The following is a 6842-nucleotide window of genomic DNA, read 5'->3' on the forward strand; positions in this document are numbered from 1 at the left end:
ATGGCAACGATTGTAATGTTTCATCATTCTGAAATTATCTATCTGTCCTTCCATTATAGTTGGAAGGACAGATAAACGTGCACTAGCCCTGCCCCATGGTTTTATTTTCTTCTGGTCACCTCTTTTAATATGATGTTTGAGGTTGAAATGTATAATTCATTTTGGTAAGTTTGTAAAAAATACTGACCTATGATGGGAAGACAAAACTATAGCAACTTTAATCAGTCTCCACAATATGATCCAAATGAACACATGATACAACTTTTCCAGCCCTCCGATTATGGAATATTTTGGAGTGCAATGTTCCACAATGATTCCCATTGGCAGAAAAAATGTGGAGCTCGGAAAGTGGTGCTGCCAGCACTGGAGTGCTGTCCTTGCCTCAAAGCCAGAGATACAGTATATGGTTCTGTAAAATATTATCAGCTGTGCATGTTAAGCAAACTGACATGTAACCAAGGTTGTAAATGCCCCTATTGTGTGAGAGGAATGTGCTATAAATGTATGAGGCAGAAATCATCAATGTAACACAGGGCTGACCTTTGAGGTTGTGGTCTACTACAGCTCATGAATGTGGCCAGGAGTTTTGATGAGTTTGTGGACTTCTTCAGAAAAGCTTTATCATGGGTCATAGCATGCTGTTACACTCGGATATTTCCAGAGCAGGCTGTGGAATCAAAAGACAAATAATGACAAATAAATTACAAAATAACCATTACATAGAAGATTCTAAGTAACCTATTTTTGTTTACATTATTAAAGCATAACTTTCCTTATGTCACTGTCACACCACATTTGCTTGGCTGACCTATAGTGATTCATAGCAGTGACATAATCTGGGCCACAGGGTTTGTGATGAAAAACATTAAATAAAAATCAACTCACACTTAGTTACCATGGCAAGTCGACACAATTAGGCAACACGCAACATGCATATGGTTTTGGAAAGAAGGGAATAGAAGGAAATCAGCAAATACAGGCCTCCTACCTTAAGTCGAGGTTTATTTTACAAAAACATTGTGACAATAAAACTGAAAATAAGACTCAAAGCCACATGAAGCACAATTGAATTACTCAGATAATAGTCCTATTCTATAACTGTTGCAGCAGTTGATTAAAGGTGCACTATGTAAGTTTTCTGACGGAGGGCCTGTCACCTGCTTGACTCCATGGAGATGCTATTGCTTGGTCTCGAATATTCCATAATATGACATTAAACTATTCATCTTGCATTTCCTCAATTACATGTGTTTTAATTTACTTAAAAAACATACATTACTCTGAGTCGGCTTGCCTCTCCACAGATCTGACCTGTAACTTGGCTTTCTGGCATCAGTTGCTTGTGCTTACTGTGAGCTAAATAAGTGTAATTCCATGCTGTGTAACACTCCAAGCAACACGATAACATCTCTGTAGATGTTACATAGTGCACCTTTAAGGAGGGTGGGCCACCTTCTGGTCTGTATTGATGTTATTGCTTTACCTGACATAAAACGTACCTATCAGGACAGGTCTTTGGAGAGGCAACCCTGCTCACAGTAAGAATCTTTTAAGTCTTTTAAGGCGTTTCTTAGTAATGAAACGCCAGTAACTTATGGGTTTACTGTAGTTAAGTATAATATCACACTGCAAACATTTCGAGGCGTAGCAATGAACTCTCTATGAGACAAGGAAAGTTAAATAGTGCACCTTAAATGCAACCCGCACTCCCTTTATATGAGCATTGTCAGTATTCTTTTCCTTCCTGTGTTCCACGTGCTATTCATAATTGTGTACAACGTTTTGGACATAATGTCTCTTTTTTATTAGCAAAATACGATTCGGCGACATCCAGTGCAGACGTAAAAGATACAATTAAATACAATAGCTTCAGGGTAGCTAGCTGAAATCTCTGGTCCAACTTTCTAAGCTTTTTACCAAAAAGGCACCAGGCAGCCACGCGCTCCGCTATTTACGTGATGTCAGTTGCCAAGGAGACGACGCACACACTGCACAACAGTGCGGCGGTAGACAGGAAGTGCTGAGGAACCACAATGGCGTCACTGCGGCTCCAGATCCTCTCCATTTCAGAGTATGCCCGGACAGAGCACATGTTATGATCCTGAACGAAACCACACAGCTTCTTTGCTTTTCTCCTCCTCTCTCATTTCTGCCATTATTATTAGCATTGCTTTTTCAGCTGTGCGCGTGTCTCGTCTCCCCCACTCTGTTACGTTCAGCCACGTTCTCTGATTGGTGGCTGCTCTTTTCACTTTGAGCTTGTGGAAAATAATGTCTGAATTGTGGTGTCTGGGAAGCTTTATTGATGTGCTTGACAGTGACTTGTCCATATACTCTCAGACCTCCTTATATATGCAAAAGAGCTTAAACTAAATGACCCAAAACACAACTTGATCACTTGTTAAGCCAAACGTAGATTGTTGAGATGGAAAAAGTTATCAGACAAGACTGTGTGACCCTGGAGCATCTCAGATCATTAGCTGGCAAAAAAAAAACAACCAAAAAAACAACAACAACAAAACAACAAAAGAAAAGATTGTGTCTTGCAAAGCCATCAGCTATGGACAAAACTGAACACAATTAACTTAAGAAGCAATGCATCAAATCCATTGAAATCCATAGATTTTTGTTTGTATGAAAAAGAACTTTCATTCCCAACTGCCTTTACTGTGTTAAAGTTCCCTGTTTTGGTACACTCAAATTCTGAGGAGAAGGGAGTGAAATTTACAGTAATTGCCTGTGGATTTTGGCAATATACTCAACTGAGTCAACCAGGTGAACAGTGTAGTCAGTTGTAGCCAGTGCCACATGGAGAATGAAAGAATGTGTGTGGTCCTGTTGCACAGCTTTACATCAGACTGGCACTCTGTACATGGCACATCCCTCCTGTTCTTCCCCTCTCTGTCATTTTTACACATCCCTCTCTAAATATACTCCTCTGGAAAAACCCCTAAGAAGATACCGCCCTCTCCCACTCCACTAGCTAAAAATACCCCATAGCCACGACCACCTTCTCTAACCCTTCTCCTGTGTTTTCTTTCTGTCTCGCTCTTCACTATCTGACTCTCCTTAATTACGGTCATTTATCTCAACCTTTTTAGTCATCGGCCAATTTTACACAGAAGCTAGGGTGACCACATGTCCCTCTTGGTTGTCAAGCACAAGAAATCAATTGGGCATACTGGCATTCAGCGCTGTAATATGTTGGCACCTGTTGCTTCTCTGTGTTTTACAATTGAAAAATCTAAAAATCATGTCATAGCAGTTATTATCTCTGAGGTTAAATAGTCAGTCATAAATAGTCTTCATTCTCCACCACACTCAAAAATGTGGTCACCTTAGCGGAAGCTGTTTCAATCTGGGAGCTTCCAAACCTCCCAAGTATATGGGAGGTTTGAAAGCTCCCAAGTTCATTCTTCCATACAGAGAGTCAGTACACAGCACCTAGCCAGAGGACTGGCCAGCTGAACACCATCAGGGCCAGCCAAAGCAGCCGTGCTCCAAGTCTGGGCCCTCTGGCTGGTGGTCAAAGCGCCTGGCACAGATGAGTTGTTAGGACACACAAGAACAGCAGAGGTGGATTCTTGAGAAGTGAGCTCATACTCAAAAGGACATAAGTGCAAACCAAGGATCACGAACGCATTTACAGCAATTGGTTATTTTCAAAAAGGTGCTGCTGACACACATGTCCCTCTGATAGTTAATAATAGTAATAATAATGCATTGTATCTATATAGTTACTTTCAAAAGACCCAAAGCGCTATCCAGTGCATTATTCCTTCACTCCATACTTGGTTGTGGTAAGCTACTATTGTAGCCACAGCTGAGCCTGGGTAGACTGATGGATGCAAGGCTGTGAAGTTTCTTGCGTTTCCACTAGAGCCACTTCTGCCCCATTGCTGCCCCATTGCTGCCCCATTGCTGCCCCATTGCTGCCCCATTGCTGCCCCACTGTGGCAACTGGTATTTCTCAGTGGTCTCTTCAAGTACTAATCAGGCACAGCCTTGCTTATCTGACAAGATCATGCATTGAGAAGCAGGTATGGCTTAGTTAGAAAGGAACTAGTAAGCCTATAGCTGTGTAATCCCTCAGTCGTCCAAAACAATAGCTGTTTACAGTTTCAGTATAGTTAGCTCCTCCCTTCAGACAGATATAAGGCAGTGTCCACCAGTAATCTGACCAGAACTGAAGAAGCAGCTTGGATGAGTAGCAAAACATCTTCACTCCCACAACATTTTGTCCATTTAACAGATTTAACTTTTACTTGTACTAGTAATCCTATATCAATTCTGTAATATCCTAAGGGAAAATCCACAAACCTGATCATTTTGATCTTATATTCACTATTTTATTCTAATCACACTATAAAATCTGCGGGTGTAAAGAGGAAGCGGAAACACATTGCTCATCTCTTTCAGATGTTGAAATAACCCAAATTAGGAGTGAAATTATTTTGGGGATTTTGTGAATGAGATAGGAAACCTATCATAGCACACATTGCATTTTGTTTTCCTCCATTTGACCACTGACCTCATCTGGAGTGACACGCTGTGGCCCGCTCACTTCCTTCCATCTCATTAATCACTTGTGTGTTAACAGGCACAAACGTACACACACTTCGGCCTTGGTTCCCGGAGCCACTTTCAGTCCTGCAACACATTCTGGCCTGGCTTGTTAGTCCAGTTCCTGTAACATCAGCCTTATAAGCACCCCCTTTCCAGCTGCCATCCTATTTAGCAGTCCACCTTTGACCCTACTCTCTTTTCTGCTTGTATAACTGCTAAGCTATGCTGTTTCCACCTGAGATTTGTTGCAGTTCACCTGCCGCAAAACAGATACAACTTTTGAACTTTTCTTTTGTTTGAGCTGCAATTATGTGTGTTGCAATTTAAAGTGGACCGTTGGAGAACAGGTGATACTCTAAATGTATTGCGTTATCTTTGACAAGATTAGAGGGAAAGGTGGTTCCTCATTGTGTCAGACTGATAGGCTGGTTTGAACTGCACCTATTTAGGGGATTAGTGCCTCCAATTCCAATATAGGCAACTTTAATCATTTTTTTCTTATTTTGTATTCACAGGTTTCAGTTTCCCGTTTGAAGGTGACATTTTAAGGACTATTTACAAGAATATTTCATATGTGGACATACCTCCTTGTCAAAGTCTGATCTTTTCAGATCTCAGAAGCTTAGCCTGTTCTGGGGCATAATAATGAGAAACCCCTGGGAATATGAGGTGCCACAGTGGGGTGCTAGTTGCAAAAAACATTGTGTCCTTAGGCAAGGTACTTCAGCCACATTGCTTAGTATGAAAGTGTTGTGTGTGTGTGAGTGATTGGTGGTGCAGATTGGCAGCCTCGTTCAGTCAGTCTACAATAGTAGCTTACCTCCATTGAGTATAGAGTGAATGAATAATAAACTGTAAAGCATCTTTGAGTGTCCAAAAAGCACTATATAAATCCATTGCATTATTGTTGTTGTTGTTGTTGTTGTTGTTGTTGTTGTTGTTGTTGTTGTTGTTGTTGTTGTCAGATGCTATGGCAACAGTGCTAATATGTCATCACCAGGCTACTTTTAAGCCTACTTTATATTTATCACATGGTATGGGATATAAATTAAATAAACAATAAGACAATAAATTGCCTTTTATAATTGTAGTTAATATGGTATTCAAAGATATTACTAATTTCAACTTTTTTTTGTATGTTTTTTATTTTGACTTAAACTTTTCATTTACTACAGTATTAATATGAGATGTATGTATGAGTAATAGTATTCCTGCAACCAAGACAGGAGAGCACGTAACAGACAAGTAAATATATATAATGCTTGTTTTTGTTGTACTAACAGAAGTCAGACTCATTTTCTTGGCAGTCTTTAATGCCATAAATCTCTAGAAATTCAATAAAGTGAAAAGTGGTTTCAAGTATTAAAACTGTGAGAGCTGTCTAATAATGTTTTTATAAAATTATAAAAAACTTTTTTTTTCAAAAGAGTCTATTTATTCTAATGCTCAGAAGACAAAAAAAAAAAAAATCTCACTATAACGCCATTGTAGAAAATTCACCAATAAGTGGATGCATGTCAGTACTTAACTTTTGTCTTTTCATTGTAATAAAATAAAAAAGCAGGTGGCCATAGAAATCATGTGTTGGTGTCAGACAAAAAAAAAAAAAGTGCGGTTTAGCAAGTTAAGCCAAGGTGTGCTCTTTTGGGTGTGTCTCTATTTGTTTCCACTACCCCCACCCATTTGAAGGGTGCACATGGGAGGAGGGTTCATGCCCACACATGTGCCCTCTGGATCTCTCTGTACTCCATTTGAGCTCTTACTTTTGTCCAAAATTTGACTTCCTGGCTTTACGTCTTTCACCTCTAATTAGCCTATTCAGTTTTTAGCCCAGCGCTGATCTGCCAGTGTGCCTGTTGCTGTGAGCTGTCCTTATTTGGCTTCCCTGAAACTGAGAGGGAGTGTGTGAATATGATTGTGACTGTATGTGTGTGTGTGTGTGTTTCCTCTTGACGTTGACTCACCGCTTGTCTGACTCACAGGCGCTAACAAAAACACTGAGTTGCCATAGGGACGCGGCTCTCTCAACAGTCCACTCCCAGTCTGGTGCTGCTGCTGTGGTGGACCTGATGGCACTGGCCTGGGATGGTAGAGAAAAGTTACTCAGCAGATGGGACAAAGAAGTTAAAATGTGTTCTTACATGAGAGACCTGATGTAGTCTAAAATACAAAAACTAAAAAGCTTTGCTAATATGGTAATGTGCTATAGTAAACCATTACAAAAACTATTCAGTGTAAACTATACACAGTGTATTAAGTGTTGACTAAACTGAAGT

The sequence above is a fragment of the Periophthalmus magnuspinnatus genome, chromosome 8 (assembly GCF_009829125.3).
Source record: "Periophthalmus magnuspinnatus isolate fPerMag1 chromosome 8, fPerMag1.2.pri, whole genome shotgun sequence".
Classification (NCBI taxonomy): domain Eukaryota; kingdom Metazoa; phylum Chordata; class Actinopteri; order Gobiiformes; family Gobiidae; genus Periophthalmus; species Periophthalmus magnuspinnatus.